Source organism: Monomorium pharaonis, chromosome 10 (genome assembly GCF_013373865.1).
Source record: "Monomorium pharaonis isolate MP-MQ-018 chromosome 10, ASM1337386v2, whole genome shotgun sequence".
NCBI lineage: Eukaryota > Metazoa > Arthropoda > Insecta > Hymenoptera > Formicidae > Monomorium > Monomorium pharaonis.
Window position 1 is genome coordinate 10,728,529 of NC_050476.1, and position 22,096 is coordinate 10,750,624.

The 22,096-nt window shown below is 36.6% G+C and overlaps 2 protein-coding genes and 1 long non-coding RNA gene across 6 annotated transcripts in view; 2 read left to right on the plus strand and 1 right to left on the minus strand.

The window, feature by feature from the left end:
• The window catches only part of LOC105831067 (GPI transamidase component PIG-S), a 293,030-nt gene that overhangs the window by 65,733 nt on the left and 205,201 nt on the right, over nucleotides 1–22,096 (plus strand). The window lies entirely within an intron of this gene.
• LOC105835494 (protein I'm not dead yet) overlaps nucleotides 1–22,096 on the minus strand; it is a 104,511-nt gene that overhangs the window by 57,081 nt on the left and 25,334 nt on the right. The gene's annotated exons all lie outside the window — the stretch shown is intronic.
• On the plus strand, nucleotides 4,428–13,275 carry LOC105828165. 2 transcript variants are annotated; one of them, XR_004964853.1, is made up of 4 exons: nucleotides 4,428–5,109; nucleotides 7,107–7,373; nucleotides 8,776–11,567; nucleotides 11,937–13,275. It is a non-coding gene; the product is annotated as an uncharacterized LOC105828165 (long non-coding RNA). The 2 variants fall into 2 exon arrangements; XR_004964852.1 differs by lacking the exon at nucleotides 11,937–13,275 and having other exon boundaries at nucleotides 4,428–5,099; nucleotides 8,776–10,870.

A 22,096-nucleotide genomic window follows, 5' to 3' on the forward strand; every position in this document is an offset into this window, starting at 1 on the left:
ATTGCCTTAGTGGCCATGCAAACGAAAATACAAACATAAGCCTTGCCCGTTTTATTTCTTGAGATTTTTATGTTGAAGGGTCCCGTATAATTGACTCCCGTATGACAAAAGGGTTTAGATGGAGTGACTCTACAAGCAGGCAAGTCGGACATTTGTTGCGTTAGAGTACGAGGTCGTTTTCGAAAACACAAGACGCATTGTTTGAATACTCGCTTTATCGCATTTTTTGTATGCACTATCCAATAAGCCTCGCGAAGTGTAGACAATAACAATTGTGGCCTTATGTGGAAGTTGTTCAAGTGTTGATCACGTATAATTAAGTCAGTTAGCGTGCAATTTGAGGACAACAGGATAGGATGTTTTGTGAGAAGGATAGCGGTGCATTCCTCAGTCGGCCACCGACGCGAAGTATTCCTTTATGATCGATTATAGGGTTGAGCGACAGAATTTTGCTGCGTGACTCCACTGTTTCATTCCGTTAAAGTTTGTACAGCTCGCGGGCAAATGCTCGTTGTTGATGGAGTTTTATTAAAACCTTCATGGTTCCTTGGAGTTCTTCCGAGGTGAGAGGTCCGTGGAGTACAGGGTTCTTTGATCTGGCCAACATGCAATTTATTCTGAATCTCATACATGTTGCGATCACTCTTTACAGCTTGTTCAAGGAGTATCTTTTGATAATGTTGGTTGAATTATTAAGGCAGAGCAATGTGTGCACGCGGCTGAGTCTCGGGCTTGGTAGTCGTGTGGCGGTCCTTGGCCATTGTGAAGAGTCCTCTTTTAACCACGTGGGACCTTCCCACCATAGAGTGGCTTGAAGTAGTTGGTCTGGCAACATTCCTCGTGAGATCACATCGGCAGGGTTCTGTTCCGATGCTACGTGTGCCCATTGTTGAGGGCTCGTCAAGCGCTGAATTTCAGCGATGCGATTTCCGACGAAGATTGACTACCTCGATGGTTCGCCTTGAATCCACGCTAGTACAATTTCTGATTCTGACCAGAAGTAAGATTTGGAGAATTCATCCTTGAGGGCGTGAGACGTTTTTTCAAACAGGTTAGCGAGAAGCATCGCTCCGCAAAGCTCAAGCCTTGGTAGGTTAACAATCTTCAAGGGCGCCACTTGTGATTTTGCGGTCAACAGCTGAACCTTGATCTCCCCAGTGTCATTGGTGGAGCGAACATAAATGCATGCCTCGTACGCAGTTTGTGATGCGTCACAAAATTCGTGCAGCTCTATGTTATTGGAATTATGCAGAACGACATGGCGCGGTATGGTAATTTGATTGATAATGGACAGTTGTTGGTAGTACGATGACCACACAATGCGGAGAGGTTCCGGCAATGGAGTGTCCCAGTCTATCTTCAGCTGCCAGAGTGACTGCAATAGAATTTTTGCCTTGATGATTACTGGTCCGATCAAACCCAGTGGATCAAATATTTGTAAGTTGTTGAGTAATCAATGATAAAACAATACGCTTGGTAACATTTTCTGGCATGGGTTTGCAATTGATTTCGTAACATAATAGATCTGACTTGGATTGCCACCAGAGACCTAGAATCTTGGCGTTGGTGAGTTCGCATCTGTTTGTGCACTCGTCTTGTTCCAGTGATACGTTTGTTCTGAACTTGGCCAATTCGAATCTTGCCGTCTTCAGTATATTAGTTACTTATTTTTTCATTTCGAGGAGGCGTGGTATCGTTGGCTGACCGGTGATCATATCATCCACATAAAAATCACGAGCGATGACCGCCGCCGCATGTGGGTGTGTCTGTTCGAATTCAACTGACAACTGCTACAAGGAACGTGTGGCTAGAAATGGTGCTGAAGCCACGCCGTATGTAACGATGTTCAGTGTGTACGTTGTTGGCGGTGCGTCCGGATCCGTTCTCCAAAGAATGCATTGGTATTGTCTATGCTCTGGCTTAATCGTGACTTGCCTGTAAATCTTGACAATGTCGCCTGTCAAGACATAAGGGTGTCGTCGGAATCGTATTAAGATGTCGAATAGTTCTGGTTGAACTGTGGGCCCGACCAGCAAACAGTCATTTAGAGAGTTACCTGACGTGGTTTTATGAGAGGCATCAAAAACTACTCGCAACCTTGTGGATGTCGACGACTTCTTAATCACAGCGTGATGTGGCAAGCAATTGACGTTTGTGTCTACCGTTTGGGAGAGTGCTGACATGTGTCCGAGTTTAATGTACTCGTCCATAAATGCAGCATATCCGATATGTAGCTCGCGATCTCGTCGAAATTTTCGCTCCAAGTCTTGTAGTCGCCTGAGTGCACTGATTTTGGAGTCACCTAGGGCAGGTGGTTTCTCACGAAAAGGCAATGACACTTCGAAACGTTCATCGTGTGTTCTCTTGTGTTCGTTCCGGAAGATTTCTTCGCACTTAGTCTCCTCCTTGGAGAGTAGTCGCGTGCCGGTGATGTCCTCGATGTGCCAGAATTTCTCGAGTTGCGTTTGTAGTTCCTCGTTCCGAACGAGTCCGCATATGATGTGATTATTGTGTGACAGTGTGTTGGAGACTCGTCCAATCTGTTCGCACACTAGCCATTCCAGTTTTGTTGATTGTAGTACAAGTTGATTGGCTCCTAACTGGATCCTGTCTGCTTCAAGAACGTCCCAGAAGATCATAGCTCCCAGCAACAGTTTGACATCTTGTGGTCGGTGAAACATGGGGTCTGCCAGTTCGATTTGTTGCGGTAGATTCAGAGCAGTGATATTAATGGGTTTGGTGGGAATGGATCGAGTGATTTGCTTTACTACGAGGAAGTTAATGTCTGTCTCATAATTTGTCGTGGCCGATGTTATCACAGTTTGCACTGTTTCGACGGTGTGTTTCTCTGTGGTATCAAGACATGAGATCAAGTGATTCGTGAGTGTCGTCTTCAGCCCCAGTTTGACGCACATAGATTTGATGATGAAGCTAGATTGCGACCCGTTGTCGAGTAGAGCACGCGCTCGATGAAACCTACCCTGACAGTCGCGAATGTGAACGATTGCGGTGGACAACAGAGTTTCACAGGCGGAGTTATTAAAACTAGCGGTTTTCATCGAAACAGTGGAGATTGACGCTTGGTTTGAGTGGGTACTCTTGTATCAGTGTCGTTCGCGTTCGCAGTGTTACTCGAAGCAGACGAGTTTTGAGTAGTTATGTTAGCCTGTTCGTTTACGTGGAGCAAAGAATGGTGCCGCTTTGCGCAGTGTCTGCACGCTCGAGACGTACATTTCGCTAGTTTGTGGTTAGTGCCTAAGCAGTTATAGCAAAGATTTAATCTTTTGACTTTATTACGTCGTGATTCTACAGATAGGTCTTTGAATACTTTGCATGCGTAAATCCGATGTGTTTGTTTGCAGGTAACGCACTCGTCTGCTTTGGTGGTGGTTAAATGTGTCAGAGTGGCACTCCCTTTGCTCGAAGTGTTTTGAGTTGGTTTGTGTGATGTCGACTTCGCTGAATTCGCTTTCGCTTGTGCAGAGTGAAGGGCCTCAAGAAACTCGCATCTGCTGTTGAGAAATTCCACTAGTTGTTGGGTAGTGGATGTCTTTTCTTTCACTACCTTTAACTCCCACTCCTGTTTCGTCGCAGGATCTAGCTTGCTGATGACCAGATAGATGATGAGCGTGTCCCATTTATCCATGGGTTCTTTCAATTGCTGCAATACACGCAAATGTTTTTGAAAGCCATCTGAAAGTGACCGCAACGACTCCGCCGACTCTTTCAGGATTGGAGGGGCACTAAATAGTTCATGCACATGATGCTGAACAATCAATCGCGTGTTGTGAAATCTTTTAGTCAGTAGTTCTAGAGCAATGGGATAGTTTTCGTTAGTGGTTTGTAACGAGTCAATTGTCTTAGCGGCAGCGCCGGAGAGTGCTGATTGCAAATAATGAAACTTTTGAATTGAATCTAAGTTGCTGTTATTATCAACCAAAGACTCGAAGGAATCGTAAAAGTGTTGCCACTGTTCATAACTTCCATCGAAAGTCGGCAGAGCCATCACGGGCAGTCGTACCAGTATTTGATTTGACCCCGTGCTAGTATTATTTATCGGTAGTGCTGAGTTATCGACGCAGGGATCGGAGTGAATACTAGATCGGTTAGTTGTCGATTGCGCTAGTTTCGACTGGACGCTAGCTTGTACCGCAAAAAAAGCCTCTTCAAATCTTTCACGATCTGCTACGTCAGCCTCGGGAAGAATCTCATCAATTTTTGTTTGCAGGATGTGGTATTCTTGCCACAACTCATTAAACCTTTCTAACCTCGATTCTAGCATTAACCTATTTTCGTCATTATCTATGTAACTCTCAATGAAAGTTATGAATCTGGTTGCGCGGCTCTTGAGCGTTGATCGTTGACGTTTCAAGGCATCTATCTCTTCCATTACGTTTGTGGATTATTAGGACCGTCACACACGCGATACTTATCTGCTTAGCGAAGGAATCGTTGTGGCGTGTTGTGTTGTTGGCGTCAATGTGGTCCGCGTACACTTGCGCTGTGCAATATGGCGTCGTCCAGCGTCAGCGCGGACGCGTGCGCAGTAATGTCGTCGTTCAGCGTCGACGTGGCTCGACGTGCGTTGCGAAATATGGCGTCGTTCAACGTCGGCGCAAACCGCATGCACGGCAATGTCGTTTAGCGTCGATGTGGACCGGGGTACGTTGCGAGAACCGATCAGATTGATTCTGGTGCTCCTCACTTCGCGTTTGTGGGGAGAGAGGCAGCGTTCTTTGATCGTAAATTTTCCAGAAGGTTGTGGCTTCTAGATGTTTCTTCTGCGTGTATCGAGTCTTATTCAGCTCACTGTTGAATCCGGCTCGAAGGACCAATTGTTTATGATTGCAGTAAGCTCTCAAATGAAAAGGTCGTGAACTGCTTCGACTTAACACGTTTTATTTTGCAACTTAATACAAGGGTTGTTTGCACTGTGGCATGGACCGATGCTCTCCCGATCGCTGTAAGATTATTACTAAACCCCTCTCTTATTCTTCAGGGCCTACTCCTTCAACGCTTGAAGCGCCACACATTCTCGTGGTCACAGCGTAAATCATAAAGTCTGACTGACCGGTACGAGTGATTTCGCAGATGAAATGGTACAATAATGTAAATTGCATTTTTTTCCATATATGTTTTTTACATTGATTTAGTATGGTATATTATATCTGCCATTTTCAATTAAAATTTTTGATGCCCGATTCAGTGATTATCTTTTCTATAAATCAAAACAAATAATTTTTTAAATTTTTAGTCACCATATTGAATCCGCCATTTTGAATTTAATTTTTTATAATTTTAATAATTTTGACTTAAAATTCAGATTTAACGACCTCAAAAATCCTGGAATAAATATTTTCGATTATAATCACGAACTTGCCGAATTGGGCAGTCGCGCGACTGCAAATTTTAAAATTGTTTCTGCTTATAAAAATCATATCTCACGAAGTGGTGCCTAAAGGCAAATTTTTGAAACGGTTTTGAGAAGAGTAGTGTGTATCCTACCTAACATTTAAATCCAAATTTGTCTTGTTATCGCTTGTAGCCCGGAAGTTCTGGTCTTTTAAAAATTAGAAAATGATTAAATCATTGTTTTTTTTTTATTTCAAGTAGATGGTATTTTCATCCAAAATAGTTAAAGTTTAATTTATTATTATTTTTTTTTAAGTATTAAGTTGTGCTAAAAATTATTTGAAACAATGGTGGATAAATCTATAATATTTAAAGAGAGAAAAAATACTAAAGAGAAGAGATTTTTTGATCAATTTCATATACAATTTAGCATAGTTTGAATATAAAATGCAAGAAAAAAAAAACTTTGCGTGGAACAAATTGTCTCAAAATTTTTTTCATGTGTTATTAATGTTTGTTGAAGCTTTTAGAGTTTATAAATGTTACGGAATTTTACTTTGATTTTTGACATTTTTGGCCAAAGGACAGGTCAAACATAGTGCTTTTGAATGTGAATAAACTTCCAGACCATAATTTCAGATTCCAGAGATGACGAACTAAGTCATATTAAGTTGCAGAAAGTTAATATTTTGTATTCAACAAAATATACTGCAAAAATGATATTTTTAGTATATGAAATTGATTCATTCACTTAATTTATTAATTGTATAGAATTTTGTACTTTAGATAGTTATTTGGATTGCTGATTATGAAAATGACCCGAAAATGTAAAATTCAAAATGACGGCTACAAAATATCGAATAAAATGATTTCAAGAACATAATTTCGAGGATTTTTTTTATCGAAAACTATGCATTTTAGCGGAAAACCAAAAGAGACCTTTTTTATTACAAATTTTGTGAAAAATATGGCTATATTTTTTTAATCCCCGAATTAAAAATTTTTATATTTAACGTCTGCCATATTGGATTCGTCATTTTGAATTTTTAAATTTTGACCTCGCATTCGGTTTTAGTATAATCTAAAACATACAGCTGTGACAAGATCTATCGGACATAATTGCTAGAAAAAATGTGCCTCTTAAAGGGTTAAAAGCTCGAAAATAACCTTTTTTTTCATTATTTTACGGACTTTTTCAGTTTCTTTTTCAAGGGTAGAAAAATTTATTTGGAAAAATTGACACGTGACAAAAATTGGCATTTTGTAAAATTTTCCACATTTGCTTCCAAATAACTATATGGTACATATAAAAAATTAGATTAAGATTAACCTTTTATACAAGGTTTTGTTCTTAAAGTATTTTTAATGTAAGATGATGTTAAGTATAAGAGAAACATCAAACAGTGTATTGTGAAATAGGCTTTACAGAGTCTGACAACTGACATACAACATATTATATTTTATAGAATACTTTTCTAATGAATTCTTCTATTATAATTGTACGTTTGTGCGGATGTTGAACGCTGTAAATTTTCAATAATATTTGTGACGTAACCATAATAATCGTTTGCGCAGTACGGTGCACAGTCATAAATTTAAGCTCTGTTGTATTATTATAGAGAGATGCTACTATAAAGATATATTATATATATATATATATATATATATATATATATATAAAATATATATATATATGTATGTATGTATGTATGTATGAATGTATGTATATATGTATGTATATTTATAAATTACAGTACAAAATTAGAAGAACAAAAGTTCGAAATAGCGTCAAGTTCGTAAAAGTTGAGCAAAAAATCTGAATTTTTGATATGATGTAGCTCAAAGTATTGACTTGACTCCTGCAAAGTCTCCCCGCTGTGGATTCAGTAGTTTCGAAGTTACGCTTCTCGAAGCAACTTCCTGTCAAAAACCAAAAGTGCAAGGTTGCAGTTTGGAAAGTAGAGGGCAATCTGATGCGGAAAACGGCCCAGAAAAATTCGAAAATGGGCTAAATCGGTTCTGTAAGTGTCCCTTAGAGTGTTCCTTGTACACTCTGACACCTCTACTTGGTCCTGATTTTAACCCCGATTTTAACCCTGATTCGCGACCCCTTTGTTCTGATAGTGGAGACAGCGTTTTGCGTCGCATCCGTTTATTCGAGAATAAGCATTCCTAGCACTACTCGTCTTTAAAATCGTTAAATGCCGATAGTCTCTTCTACGATCTCTACCACTTTGCGGGGTTGGATAGAGCAATCACCCTTAACATTAATCAGCCATTATAAATGTCACATGCGTCTGGAAAATTCGGAAATGGGCCGCACTACACCCGTAGAGCTCTCTGGCACTCTTCTCTAACCACGCACGAAACTTACTTCTTTCAACCTCTACCTGCCACCCCTTTGGACAGCAAAAACCGTGAGTCGCAGTTGTGCCAGTCTATTCAGTGATCACTTCAGGGCACGATTTGCATTCCAGACCAAAAATCCTTATTCTTTCTGCAGTCATTTTGTTTTCATCCTCTCTTTGTGTTAGGTATTCTTTTCTTTTTAGATTTTATCCATGTACATCTATTTTTGCTTTTATGCTTCTTTCAGCTGATTTTTCGTCTGCATTTTTTTGGTTCCTGATTGCCCTTTTTGTTTTCTCTGAAAAACGCCTTTCTTTTCCATGCACTCTCATGCATCCCCACCATTTTTATCGTTTTATCGTTTTTATGTTATTTTTGGGACAACAAAACATTGTTAAAGCATAAAAAATTTGAAACACAAATGTATTGCTTTAAGGCAATGCATCTGGACAAAAAATAAATCAAATGAGAAACAAAACAGAGAAATGAGAAAACTAAAAAAAGTTGAAAACAAATGGAAACAAAAACGAAACATAGAAACAAATAATAACAAGAAAGTTGAAAACAAATGAAATTTTGACGCTCTTCTTCACTGAAATCGCTCTTTTTTTTTTGCCGGCATCATTCTAAACCAACGTATTTCAAATCTGCATATGTAAATAAAGTTAATCAAAATATTGCCGACATTTTAAGAAAACAATTCAGATTGGTTTGAACGCTTTACTTGACTAAGCGACCTGTCAACAACTTTCTCGTTTTGATTTCTTTTTGTTAAAGGTAAGGGCTATTCTGACATTTTCTGTTTTTCTAACAGTTTGGAGTGTTGGCAATATTTTGATTGTTTTTGTTTACACAGGCAAGAAAGGGAGCGGTTTTGGTGGAAGAGAGCGTCAAAATTTTAATTGTTTTCAGCTTTCTCGTTATTGTTTATTTCCGTTTTGTTTTTGTTTTTATTGTGTTTATAATTTGTTGTTTTGCTTTAACAATATTTTGTTGCTCCTAAAAGCAGCATAAAGAACAATAAAAAATACTGGAAATGCAAGAGAATATGGAAAAGAAATGCTTTTTTTACAGGAAACGAAAAGGGCAATCAGGAATAAAAAGAACTGAGAGTCAGCTGAAAGAGGCACGAAAAAAAGATGCACATGGAAAAAATCTAAGAAGGAAATTAAAACTAACACAAAGAGAGGATAAAAATAAGACGACAAGAGAGAAAACAAGGATTTTTTATTCCCAAATGCAATTCGTGCCCTGAAGTGACCATTGGGTAGACTGGCGCAACCGCGACTCACTGTTTTTGTTGTCCGACCAAAGGGGCAGCAGGTAGAAATTGAAAGGGATAGGTTTCGTGCGTGATCAAGAAGGAGTCCTAGAGACCTCTACTGTTTTCATTGTAAATGGGAAAAAGAATAAACTATTTATTACAAATACACGGTGTGAATCATTCCATCGCTTTACCGGATTATTGGTAGCGATCCCTACAGTACTCTAGCAAATACGGGTACAAAACCCAGTAAACACAGAATATAGCAGCAACATTGTGACAATGTTATAACATTGTAACAACATTACAGTAATATTACAAAATGGCCACAATGTTGTTGCAATGTTTTGTGTTTGCTAGGAATTTGTGTGCGCGCGCGTGCGCGTGTGCGTGCGCGTGCGTGCGTGTGTGCGTGCGTGCATGCGTGTGGAAAGAGGAAGTAGAGAAAAAACTTTCATAAGAATAAAATTATATAATTTTTTACATTACATTAATATGATTAAGGGGATAAAGGGATTCAGAAGCAAAAAGATTCGATTTTTTTTTATTGCTTAAATCGACAGTATTCTATCTAGAGAACATATTTCTAAGGCCCTAAGTATGAATAAGCACTGGAACAGTTCAAAATGAGCGCCAAATGCCGGCGTGTCCCGAGCGCTCCCGAACGGTTCGGAGCAGGGCGCTCGGCGCGCACTTTCTACCATTTTTTTTCGCTTTTGAATGTTCCCAAAGGCATAGTAAAGTATACGTGCACACTTCTAGGTGTTTCTATAGCAGCTGAGTGTGTAGATGACTATAGTTCGACATAACCTTTAGAATATAATCGTTAGTCGAGCGTGGCGTTGTTTACTTCGTACAGTGTATTTGATTTTATATATTTGAAATAATGTCTACTTATCCGAAACAAAGCAGAGCAGCTGCAACACGATCAGCAAGGTCAAAAAAACGGAAGTTTCGTGGCAATCAGTTTTCGGAGAGAGGCGACGAGTCTGTTGAAGACAATGCGACCACACGAAAAATATCTACGGCAACAGCTGAAGATGTAGTCGTCAAATTAAATCACTAGTAAGCGTATTTGCACCAATTTAAGAGTTTGTTATATGCCGTAATTGCAAGAGAAATATTAACTTTTATGAGACGTGCCCCCGAGGGCTTGGATTTAAAATTGCTGCTAGATGTGTCTGTGGAACGCGCTCGATTAATTCAGGATCATTAATAAATAACGGCTTTAAAATAAACAAACGTATTGTGCTTGTCATGCGACTCCTAGGTGTGGGTTTGCAAGGTCTAAATTTATTTTGTAACATGATGGATATCGGCAAAGGTATGTGCCAAGACACTTACGAGTCCGTAGTAACTCATCTGTATGATGCGTCGAAAATTGTGTTTGATGCTATGTGTTTACGAGTCGTACAGCAAGAGAAAGAAGAAAACGATAAGAAGGAAAGGCCGTGTAATAATTTTAAAGTGTCAGGAGATGGCTCTTGAAAAAAGCGAGGCTTTACTTCTTTATACGGAGTGACAACGTTAATCGCATATTATACTGGAAAAGTTATCGATATTGTTGTGAAAAGCAGTGTTTGTAAAGCCAGTGCTTGTTGGAAAAATAAAGATAGCGAAGAGTACATCCACTGGTTTGAAGAACACACAAGAATGAGTGTGCATTGAATCACACGGGCAGTGCGGATAAAATGGAGGTGGATGCAATAAAAGAAATGTTTTCGGCATCGGAGGAGAAATACGGAGTGCTGTATCTCAATTATATCGGCGATGGCGACTCAAAAACGTTCAAAGCAATATTGGATTTAAATCCCTATGGAGATGAGTTTCCTGTTGTGAAAAGTGAGTGCGTCAATCACATTGAAAAAAGAATGGGCACTGGACTGCGCAACGTAAAAAAAAAAAGAAAAAAATCGGCGGTAAGGAAAAATTGACCGACGGCCTCATTAAAAAAATAACTAAGTACTACGGCTTAGCTATAATGAGAAATGTTGACTCTGTAAAAGCCATGCAAAATGATATAATGGCAACTTATTTGCATATGATCTCAACCGATGAAAATCCAAAGCACGAAATTGTCCCGAAGGCGAAGACAGCTGGTGCAAGTATCGTCGCGTGCAAAGTCTCGGTGAAGAGTACAAACATCCAGCTCCGTTGCATAAAGACGTCGCGGAAGCAATTTTACCGATTTTCCAAGATCTTTCCAGAGAAGATTTACTTGAAAGATGCCTGGGAGGACATACGCAAAATGCAAATGAAAGCTTCAATGCGATGGTGTGGCGGCTCGCACCGAAACATCTTAATTCGGGACGAAAAATTATAGAAATAGCATCTTATATTGCTGCTGAAATTTTTAACGAAGGATTTTTATCAGTTTTGCGGATTATGGAATGCATGGGCTTAGTTATAGGGTCAGTCTGCAGAAATTTTTCAAGTCAAATGGACGAAAATCGCACGAATGCCCAGAAGCGTCGCAGTAGGAGCGTTTCACAAATTAGACGATTACATCAAAAACAAAAGCAACTAGAGCAAAATGAGACATATGAAAAGGCTGAGGGCTTATTGTATGGACCAGAAATAGCCGACTAACGGAAAAAACCATGTAAGCAATTGTTATTAAGCTTTTATTAGTCTGTTTCCCTCTTCCAAAATTTTTAACGCGATTTTCTCGAAACCATGTTTTCCAAATTTGCGAGCACGATTGAGAGAAAACTAATCGACGGATCCACTTGATTCTTTTTTTAAACGAAAGAATATAAATTTAGTTTCTATGTGAACCTACGATATTAGCTAAATTTAATGTTTGCAAAAAGTTATAAATAAAATAAGGCGAAAATTTTAGGCAAAAATCGAAAATTTCACTTTTATCCGCCATTTTAAAACTTTCTTTAGGAAAATTTTCTTAAGTTTTAGGTTCACATATAAACTACATTCATTAGCTTTAAAAAAATCTTTGGGTTTTATGTTTCAGATGATTCTACGAGGCGCTAGAATGCTCGCAGATTTGAAGAAATTTTTTTAAGGCGCCTGCGTATTCCAGCTCTAACTTTTGTATATGTCAGCATAATTGTTCATAAAAATTTATTCAAACAGTTCAATATATGAACAATAAGTGGTAAAAAACGCAAAAAGATTCATCGAGTAGTTTTTCTAAAAAAAATTCATGCAAAAAGGCTTTTTTTGGCCTTCTAAACCCCTTTACCCCCTTAAAAAAACATGAGGCTCGCGAAAATGGCGCTGGTGAGTGTGGACATGTGAGAGTGCACTCCGAAATAAAAGGAGGAAAATGGAGTATTGACGAACTTTGGGGATGGAGATATGGAGATTCGGATAGAGGAGGCGAAAAGGCATTAGAGGAAATGAAAGGAAGACAGAGGAGTTACGAGGAAAAGAATTCAATGTGAAGAAAGATTCGGAATGAAACGGAGATGACGGTGTGGAAATGAAGTGGAGGTGAGGCTACAGAGAAGAGAAGACGGAGAAGACGCTGGAGTGTGAAGGCAGTACCCAAGAGGATGAAGGCAGATGGCACTGATGGATGAGTAAGAGGGCCGAGAAATAGTTGGCAGGACTGAGAGAAGAGACGGCGGTAGCGTGTTTGGGAACCATAGACTTACTGGAATGCTTATGAAAGTAGAGGGGGTATCCGTCACCGAAAAAAGGAAAACTGTCGTTAATATGAGGTTTTATCTCTTTCTAATGCAGAATAATGGGGAAGCATAGTGACCAATAACGGTGTCAGAGCGTGAGCGTGTTGTCATAGTATGCATGTTGTCGATGTGAGCTTCATGTGAGATCGGATGATCAAAACGTATATTTTGGGGTTGGTGAATCTAACGTGTGAACAATTTTATTTAAACAATTGAAATAATGGTGTTGAGTTGCTGTGTGTGCGAGGTAGAATATAAGAAGGACCTTTTTTGCTGCTACGAAGTTACGCCCACTAAAAAAAGATAGCAACCCATATTAACGATAGTTATCCTTTTCTCAGTGACGGATACCCCTACCACCGTTTTTCCACCTCATAAGCAGTCTATTCTAGTAAATCTATGGCCGGTATTCATAATCGGATTTTATATTTAAGATCATTTTATGTACTGTCTTAAGATGCCATCAGCCAATCACAGAGCCGTATGAAGATGAAAAACAGAAGAGTTAATACGAGGAAAGACGGAAAGGAAAGTTTTTGGCAGGAGAGCGGACGGTATGGGGGGCAGATGGCAAAAGTGGATCGTGCGATCGTGACGTCGATGCGTGACGGAAAAAGAGAGAGGGAGGAGCAGGAGGAGAAAGAGAAAAGGAGAGTAGAAGATGTCAAGGGAGAGGGGGGACAGGAGAAGAGGACCAGAAGGAGGAGAGAAGCTCAGGAGGCCAGAGGAGGACAGGAAGCGCAATCGAGAGAGTGGGAGGTTGAGAGGATGCGTACGAGCGAAGGAAGAAATTATTAGCGCGAGTCCGAAGAAGAAGGCGGAGACGAGAAAGAAGGTGCAAGAGAAAGCGAGGATAGAGACAGGAGAAGGAAAGGAGGAGAGGGATTGCGCGGAGGAGCGGGTGAGCAGGAGGAAGTCAGGGAAAAATTGGAGAAAGAGACAGGCGGTAAGGAGGAGAAACAAGGGGAGAAGCAGATGGAGAAGAAGAGGAGGAACGAGGAAGGAGAAAAAAAGGAGGCCAGAGGAGGAGAGAGAGCGCGACTGAGGGAGTGGGAGGTTGAGAAGATGCGTACGAGCGAGGGAAGAAATTTGTATTATATATGTATTGTAAAAAAAGGTCTAGAAAATATAGAATATGTAAGAGAGTAGAAGGAGGAAATGATGTACAGGGTTTGGTGCACCCCACAAAATACCCCGGCACTCCGTTTGGGAAGCCCGGAATAAACTCTATCTATCTATATGATTAAAAACATTACAAAATTAAAATATTGTTTATTTAGTGAAAGCAACCATTTCCAAAAAATTAACTTTTTCAGAAAAAAAACTGGTTTTTTTTATTTTTTGTAGCAATTTGAAACAAGTTTTTTAATATTATAATAAAATACTTGCTTTATAATGATTCTTCAGTTTAGTACTTTGAAATAAATTATTTCATCATTGGTGTAAATAAATAAAAAAAACTAAAATAGTATTTTAAATTTTACACACATTTAAAGATTTTTAAATTTAATTAAAAAATGTAAACTGTTTGAAAAATTGTAAAATTTTGTGGAAAATTTTTTCTAAGATTTGAGTAGACATTTAGATAAAGTTTGTCAAATTAAAGAAACAATATGTTTTTATTTATAAGTTAGTGTTGCTATTTATAAGTTAGTGGTGTTCAAATATGAATTAACATTGATAAGTTTTTTTTATTCAGTGAAATTAGTACTCTTTTAGGGTATAGTTCCGAAAACGACTTACCTCTGATTTTTTTGAAACTACGTATTCTTACGTATTTTGGGGCGCTGATTACGAATATGATAGTGAATATTGGCGCAAATTTGAATTTCATGGCGAAAACCATTGTTACGTCCGGCAGACTCCACGATTTCCCTTCGTCAGAGGAACAAATAATTTTACAAAAGAAATTCCGTTTCAACGGTCTCCGATAATTTTTATGTGTCTAGGATTAGTCTGTTAGAAACGTAATAACAAACATAGATGGACGAAACGACCAAGTAGATAATTCCGACTCCTTTGAATATTGAGTCAACAAATAATAAATTCTGAAGATAGAAATTCAAAAAACAACCATGGGATCTAAGCAAAGTTTCACGTTTGCTCACAAAAAATGAGCAATAAAGTATCTAAACATAAGCGAAAAATAAATAACCGTTTCCTCCATCTGCAACCCATACCGTAGCGCGTCTAGCACAATAGAAAAAAATATTTATCTCTTAAACCCAAAGGGAAGATAACCTACGCGATAGGTCGGATCCCTTCGATAAAATTGAAAGAATGTGGGAGGAAACAGAAAAACTTTCGACAGATTACTTAACGTATGATTGGGCAAAAAGGAAAAACTATTTCTCCAATAAGAAAACTTAGAATTCACCCACCACACAATCTTGAAAAAGAATCCTACCAATTAGAATATTTGAACCACCTATCTCTGGATCCTCCCCTTGTAAGACTCTATATATATATATATATATATATATATAATACCAAATCTTGAAGGGAGTCAGTTGTCTTTATACCAGTTAGTAATAGTAGGCAATAGTAGTCAGTAATGAAAGTATCAGTAATAAGAGTTTAGCAGTCAGTAATGGATAGTCAGTAATAGTAATGGAGAGTAAAGTTTTAGAATTACGTTTTTAGAGTTAGTTAGTTAGTTAGTAATCATGTAGAATCAGTGCGCAAGTAGACTTTAGTGCCGTTCCATCCGGGCAAGAAATCTATTCGATTCCGACAAATTTGCTCGAGAACCAACAATGAGTAAGTCCCACAATCATAATTTCTTTGGTTTTTACGTTACTCATGGTAACATCTCCCTTCCATTTTAATTCTTTAAGACACCCTCCTATTATTTATAAATAATTCTCTCTTAGAGTTTTCCGTCCCCCTTCTTTGCTCGGTTTGCGGATGCGAGCCCGGCAGCTCGAGAGTCCGACCGGTCGTTCCGGTGCGCGGATTCGGAGACGGTCATTCGAGAGTCCGACCGGCCGTTCCGGTGCGCGGATTCAGAGGCTGTTGCTCGAGGATCCGACCGGCCGTTCCGGTGCGCGGATTCAGAGGCTGTTGCTCGAGAGTCCGACCGGGCGTTCCGGTATGCGAATTCCGCCCTTAGTGTTCGAGAGTCCAAACAACAATTCACGGTTTTAATTTTCAAGAGTCTGCACTTTCCTAACCTTCTCTCTCCGAATTACTTAAGATATAATGTAACTCACAAACAAAAAGCTGCCCATTAGTTTTACACTTCCGAAATTTATATTAATAACCTTTGTGTTTTTTTTTATTTTATTAATAACCCTTTGTTAAACTTTTAAAACTTTTGTAAACTCAATCGAAAATCTATTTTTATAACCCTTTGCGTATTTTTAAACATTGTAAACTCTTGCGAAATTTATTTAGAACCATTCTTATAATTTAATCTTTATAAATTCATAGCCAACAAATTATGTTAAATCACGACTTCAGCGCTTATTTGTATTTCTTTATATTTTCATTTTTATTTGTTATTAGAATAAATACTTTTGTTAATTTTATGTGAAACTTTATCATTTATTTTAATTAACAACGATCTCGTCTATCCCGAACAAAGACTGCACCTGGTCCGATCCCGAGTTAAAGCGATTCAATTCGTTGACTCGAAACTTGGACCGACGAACGTACGACTCGAAACGGGTTATAGCGGGCCTATCGGCACGTTGACCTATATTTTTGAGTCATAAAAAGTGCGTTCGACCCGAGGCACATACCCTCCTTAAACTGTGTGCCTACGGGAATTCTACACGTTTTGTTACGTTCTTCCCTGCCTTACCTGTTCTCCCTGAGATATCCTTCCTACCGAATAAAGAGTAAAATCCCATAAGGCTGGACGTAACAGAACAATTAAAATTTTTGGGGGCTCGTCCGGGATAAATAGGTGTTGTCTTTGAGAAGGAATAAGATGAGGTCAATTTTGAAATAATGCTGAAGTCGATAATTTATATAAAATCACTTTAGAAAATTAAACCCAGACAATATCCAACTATATACTTTCGTTCCTAATAAATAATTCCCTGAATTAATTATTTTCTTTTTTCAGTAGACAAAATTGCATGTGAAAATTGCATTAAACTGAATTTTTATTAATATGTATATTTTCGACAACCTTGAAAGAGTAATGATTCAGTCAGTGCATGAAACTAGATATATTTATGAGCGTAAACAAATTAAAATAATATCGAATTCAAATTTTTTGCTATATTGTAATTCATTGTGATGGCCATTCCTTTATTTATCGGCCAAAATATATAATCAAATTTTACCGGAAAAAGGGGTAAAATCTATCCCGGCTGTAGAGGTCAAATTTTAATTTACACAAAATTAGTAGAACAAAAGAATTATAAGCAAAGTGCGTGTTATCCAAAATGAAAATTTCGATAACTCGCCCAAATAACAAAATATTTAGAGCTAAATAACGGTTTATCTAAAAACTTTTTACAAAGAAAACTAGGTTGCATTTATAAAAAAAAAAACATTATCTTCGTAAATCGAGTAAAAATCACGCAAACAGTAAAACTATCATATAAAATTTCAAAAATGTTCTTTTCCTCAAAATATTAAAACGTCGTGAATGAATGTTTTATTAAAAAATTAAAGTTAAAAATTAAACCAGAAATAAAAAAATTTTAGACGCTTGAATAACCATAGCCGATATCTCGTAAATAGAAAGAGAGCTTCGCACAATGGCATATTTACGACCAGGACAGAATGATATTTCAGGTAGAAATCAAAGTATTAACCGGTTATGGGAAAATTGCCAGTTCTGTTATAAGAAGGGGCATTTAGCCTCTAATTGTAGAACGCAAATCCAATGTCAAATTTGTAAAATCCACGGGCATGCAGCCGACAAGTGTTACTTCCGCGATGCTCAATCTCAACAACCCGTTAATGTAGTACAAGAAAATTACGTCATTTGCCAGTTATGTTCTAAACCCGGTCACCATGCTAAATTTTGTAAAATTTATAAAACTAATGAACAAAATAAGCCTTACGTAATCTGTCAATGGTGTGATAAACCGGGTCACACGGCTAATAATTGTTGGAAAAAGCAAAATAAACAGTATAACATAAATAAAAAATCAAAAATTGCATGCCAAATTTGTTATAACTTTGGGCATATAGCTAAAGATTGTCGATCTAAATTAGAGCAAACCGCAGTATCTGTAGATTCATTATTCTGTCACTATTGTAAAAAACGAGGGCATCTTCTTAAGAAATGTAAACTACGTATCACAAGTAATAATTATATGAATGAGCCGGAAAACTCCGATGGCTTCTTCGAAGTCAGGTATACAATTGGAGACCGAACGAGTTCCACATCCATGGGCGTCACAGAAAATGTTAACCAAAACGCTTGGGAACCCCGACCCGTAATGATAAACCTCGACAAACACAGTCGTCCGCCTACTGTTCAGATAAAAATTTGTGAATCAACTTCTCCTATAACTTTCGCGTTAGATACAGGTTATGAAATAAATTTAATTAAAGAAAATTTTGTGCCCAAAAATAAAACAATCAATTACGACAACATATTAGAATTAAATGGTATTTACGATTATCCAACTTACACTCTAGGAGAAATTAATTTACTTCTTTACGGAAAGGAAATAACTTTTCACATTGTAACTAACGACTTTCCGATCTTACAACCAAGTATATTAGGCAATGATTTTTTTTATCAAACTTCCGCAAGAATAAATTATGCAAAAAGACATTTAGACGTTTTTGGAATTAATCTACCCTTCTTTTCACCTGAAATGATTATAGTAGCACCGCGATTAAAATCACCATTTTATATTAGAGTAGAGAACCCTGAAATAAGAATCGGGGATATACCTAGATTAAAAATAGCGCATGGAATTTATGCGATAGAAACTCTAGCGGAAGTTAGCTCAGGAAAGGCGTATATAGATGTTGTAAGTAACTTGGACGAAGAAATAGAAGTCCAGGTACCAACCCTACGTCTTAGATCTTTCTCAATTGTTGATCAAGAAGTCTCTAATAAAATTAATGAGGAAGAAATAAAAGAAAATATTAACAATAAAGATAAAACGAACAACAATTGTAACGTAAATTTGAAAAACGATGAAGACAAAATTATAAATGAAAATAAAAACATAATAGAAGAAGAGAATAAAACAATAAATAAAGAAATTCAGATGTTAAATAAAAAAGAAGGGATAATTGAAAACAAATCCAAAGACGAAATTGAAATTAAAGAAAAAGATAAACATACACTAACACAAAAAAATAAAAATTTGAAGGAAAAATCTATTCTAGAACAAAAATCAGGCTCCTATGCCTCTCCCGAAGTTCTAGATTCCCGAATTGGAGGGGGAAATTACCAAACCCCTCGTGAATTAAGTAGTGATCCAAAAGTCCTTGGAAATGAGGATTTCCATATCTCTCCTGGATTGCCCAGAGATCCAAGAATTCTTGAGGAGGGAAGTTACCAAACCTCTCTTGAATTGACCAGAGATCCAAAAATCCATGAGGGAGGAGATTTTCAAACATTCCTCGGGCTGCCCAGGGATCCAGAAATCCTTGGAGGGGGAAGTTACCAAACCTCTCCTGTTTTAATTGATGATCCAGAAATCCTTGGAGGGGGAAGTTACCAAACCCCTCGTAAATCAATAAATAATTCTGAAATCTTAAAGGGAAAGGAATATCAAATCCCCCTTAAAAATTATGATACAATAAAGGAAGATCTCCAAAATTCTATAATGTATTCTTCAGTCGATTGCAAGGAGGGAAGCAACCAAACCTCACTATGTAACACGACACGATTTTTCTTAAAGGAGTCAAAAACAAAGAGCTCCTTAGTTTATCTAAAAAAATTAAAATTCCCAAGAATTGGAATAAATATAAAAAATAAATATAATAAAAATAACATTTCTCATATTGCTATCAAAGAGCCTATAAAAAGAACTAAGTTTTATAATGCAAGAAAATTATATGATTCCAAGAAGAAAAATAAACCACTTTTAAAAATCCTTGTATCAATGCAAGTCCAATCACAGAAGATAATAGAAAAATTCATGCGAAGAAGAAAATCGAAACATAAAGAAGAAATAAACGGCAATGAAATTAATGACGATGAAATTCTTAACTTTAATGATCCGGAAAATGCGAAATTAATTTCCACGATACTGAAGGACTCCAATGAAAAGGACGAAGGCTACGAAGACTTCAACTTCTCTGATGAAAAAATGGAAGATTCATTATCTAACGATGTATCTGTTAAGAACTCTAACCAAATGTTATCTACATACGAGGAAATGTATCAACCGCTAAAATTACAAATTAAAGAGAAGATCTCAGTCCATGAGTCTCTTAAATCTAACAAAATACAATTTCAAGACCGAAGAAATTATAAATTTATTACTATTTTATACTACATTATTAGTATGATTACTACATTGTTATACGTTTATCATTACATTTGTCAACATTTGTCAAAATTATTTAAGAGCTTGAAGAAATATAAATACGAACCTGAGGAAATCGAGGACAGAAATGATCCCCCGGACAAAGGATACCTTACCTACGATGAAGACATAAAAGACAAGAAACAACTAGATTCGCAAAAACAAAAAATTAAAATTGAAGATAGAAATGATCCTCCAGACAAAATAAATGATATCAAGGATGATGGAAGAACACGCGACAAGGACGAAGAACTAAAAAAGGATGAACAAAACCAAATTCTAAGCAAGTTACGAATAAATCCTCCACTAGTAATATACAACTATTTAAAAATATTACAATCAATATCCACAATCTGTTAATATTATAAAAAATAATATACGCACTTCAACTATATCGACGAGAAATCTTTAGATCCCAGCCTATGAAAAAAAAAAAACAACAAGATTCTAATTCTAAGTTTTCTTACATTGAATAAACTAAAAATAAAATTTAAAAAATTATACAGCCTACTCATCAGCAAGAGATAACAAAAGGCTACAAATTGACAATATTTGGAATCCTTAAAAAGCCTCTAAAACCATGAAAATATTTTGCAAAATAATAAGTTATATTACCTCACTTTCAAATCACATGCTGCGACATGTATCTCTATCCATTTAATGGATCCTTGAATCACATGCTACGTCATGTAGGAAAATTTATACACTACATCCTTCTTCATCATTTCTAAACAATTATCCCGCCACACAAAAAGGAACCCGAGAAGAATAGATACGAATCCTTAGGAAAAAAGGGGACAATAAATGCAACAATAATCTAAGCTCAAGCATCATGGCGAGAGCGAAGACAAACAAATAATTATTGGCTGGAATCAAGATAAAAGACATCCAGCACATCACAAAGGATAGCAGCATATGAAATATAAATTTATAGTAGATAAGGAATAGATAATTGTAAAATTCTTTAATAATGTCAATTGTTAGTTTTATTCTTATAATACCTTTATTTTCGCGACAAAAATAACATATAATTTTAGCTTATAATTGAAAGAATAACAAATAGAATAATAATTACGTAACCAAGATTGAATAATAAAAAAAATATATATAGATAAAAAAAAAAACTAAGAATCTTTAATATTTTTTTTAAATTTAAAAATATTCCTAAAATTTGTAAAAGAAAAATAATTGTGTTAAAGAATCAATATATTCAAAGGTTTTAACTAAGCTACAAGCTTTAACTCAATATTCAATCTTGTTTATAAGCCTAATAAAATCTTAGTTTGATAAGATTCTATAATCTAAGTAATCGTTATTATTGCGTCAAAACAAAATATTCCGTTTAGAAATTTCGCGTGACAAGTCGAATGAATGATATACAATAATTGTCCACGCTGCAATTGCGTCTTTTCTTCATATATAAACCAAGTTAAATTATAAAACGAAGTAGAAAAATAACCAAGAAATATAATATAACTTAAGCGAATCAGACATTAATGAATATTGGAATTCATATTTAAGATACCTTTTCTCTCTATCAATATTTTCATCGACATTAAAGTTACATATATTAATAATTTTATATCTTCATTGTTTTATACTAAACATTAATTTAAGGTTCAAATTTATATTGCATATTTGAATAAGATATAATGTTACGAAAACTTGTTACATAACATTGTTCCATATTGCCAAAATAAGGCAATTTTAGAATTTAAATGTTACTATAAGACAAATTAATCATAGTGTTTCAGAAGTTTTTCTTTTCTATTAAGAGGAGATATATGAATATAATATAATAAATGCTTAGATAAAAGAATAAATTAAAATAAAATTATTTGAATAATAACAATTTAAATAGATCACCTGAGTGTCAAAAAAACAAATCCGGCAAAATGCCGCTTTACTCTTACAAATTTTAAGCGAAGAATGAAACCTCGCTAATTGATTATTTGATCCAATTCCGGCACTTGATGCCGTTCAGATGTGTTGCTCTGTTTGAGAACTCATCTTCTGCAAAA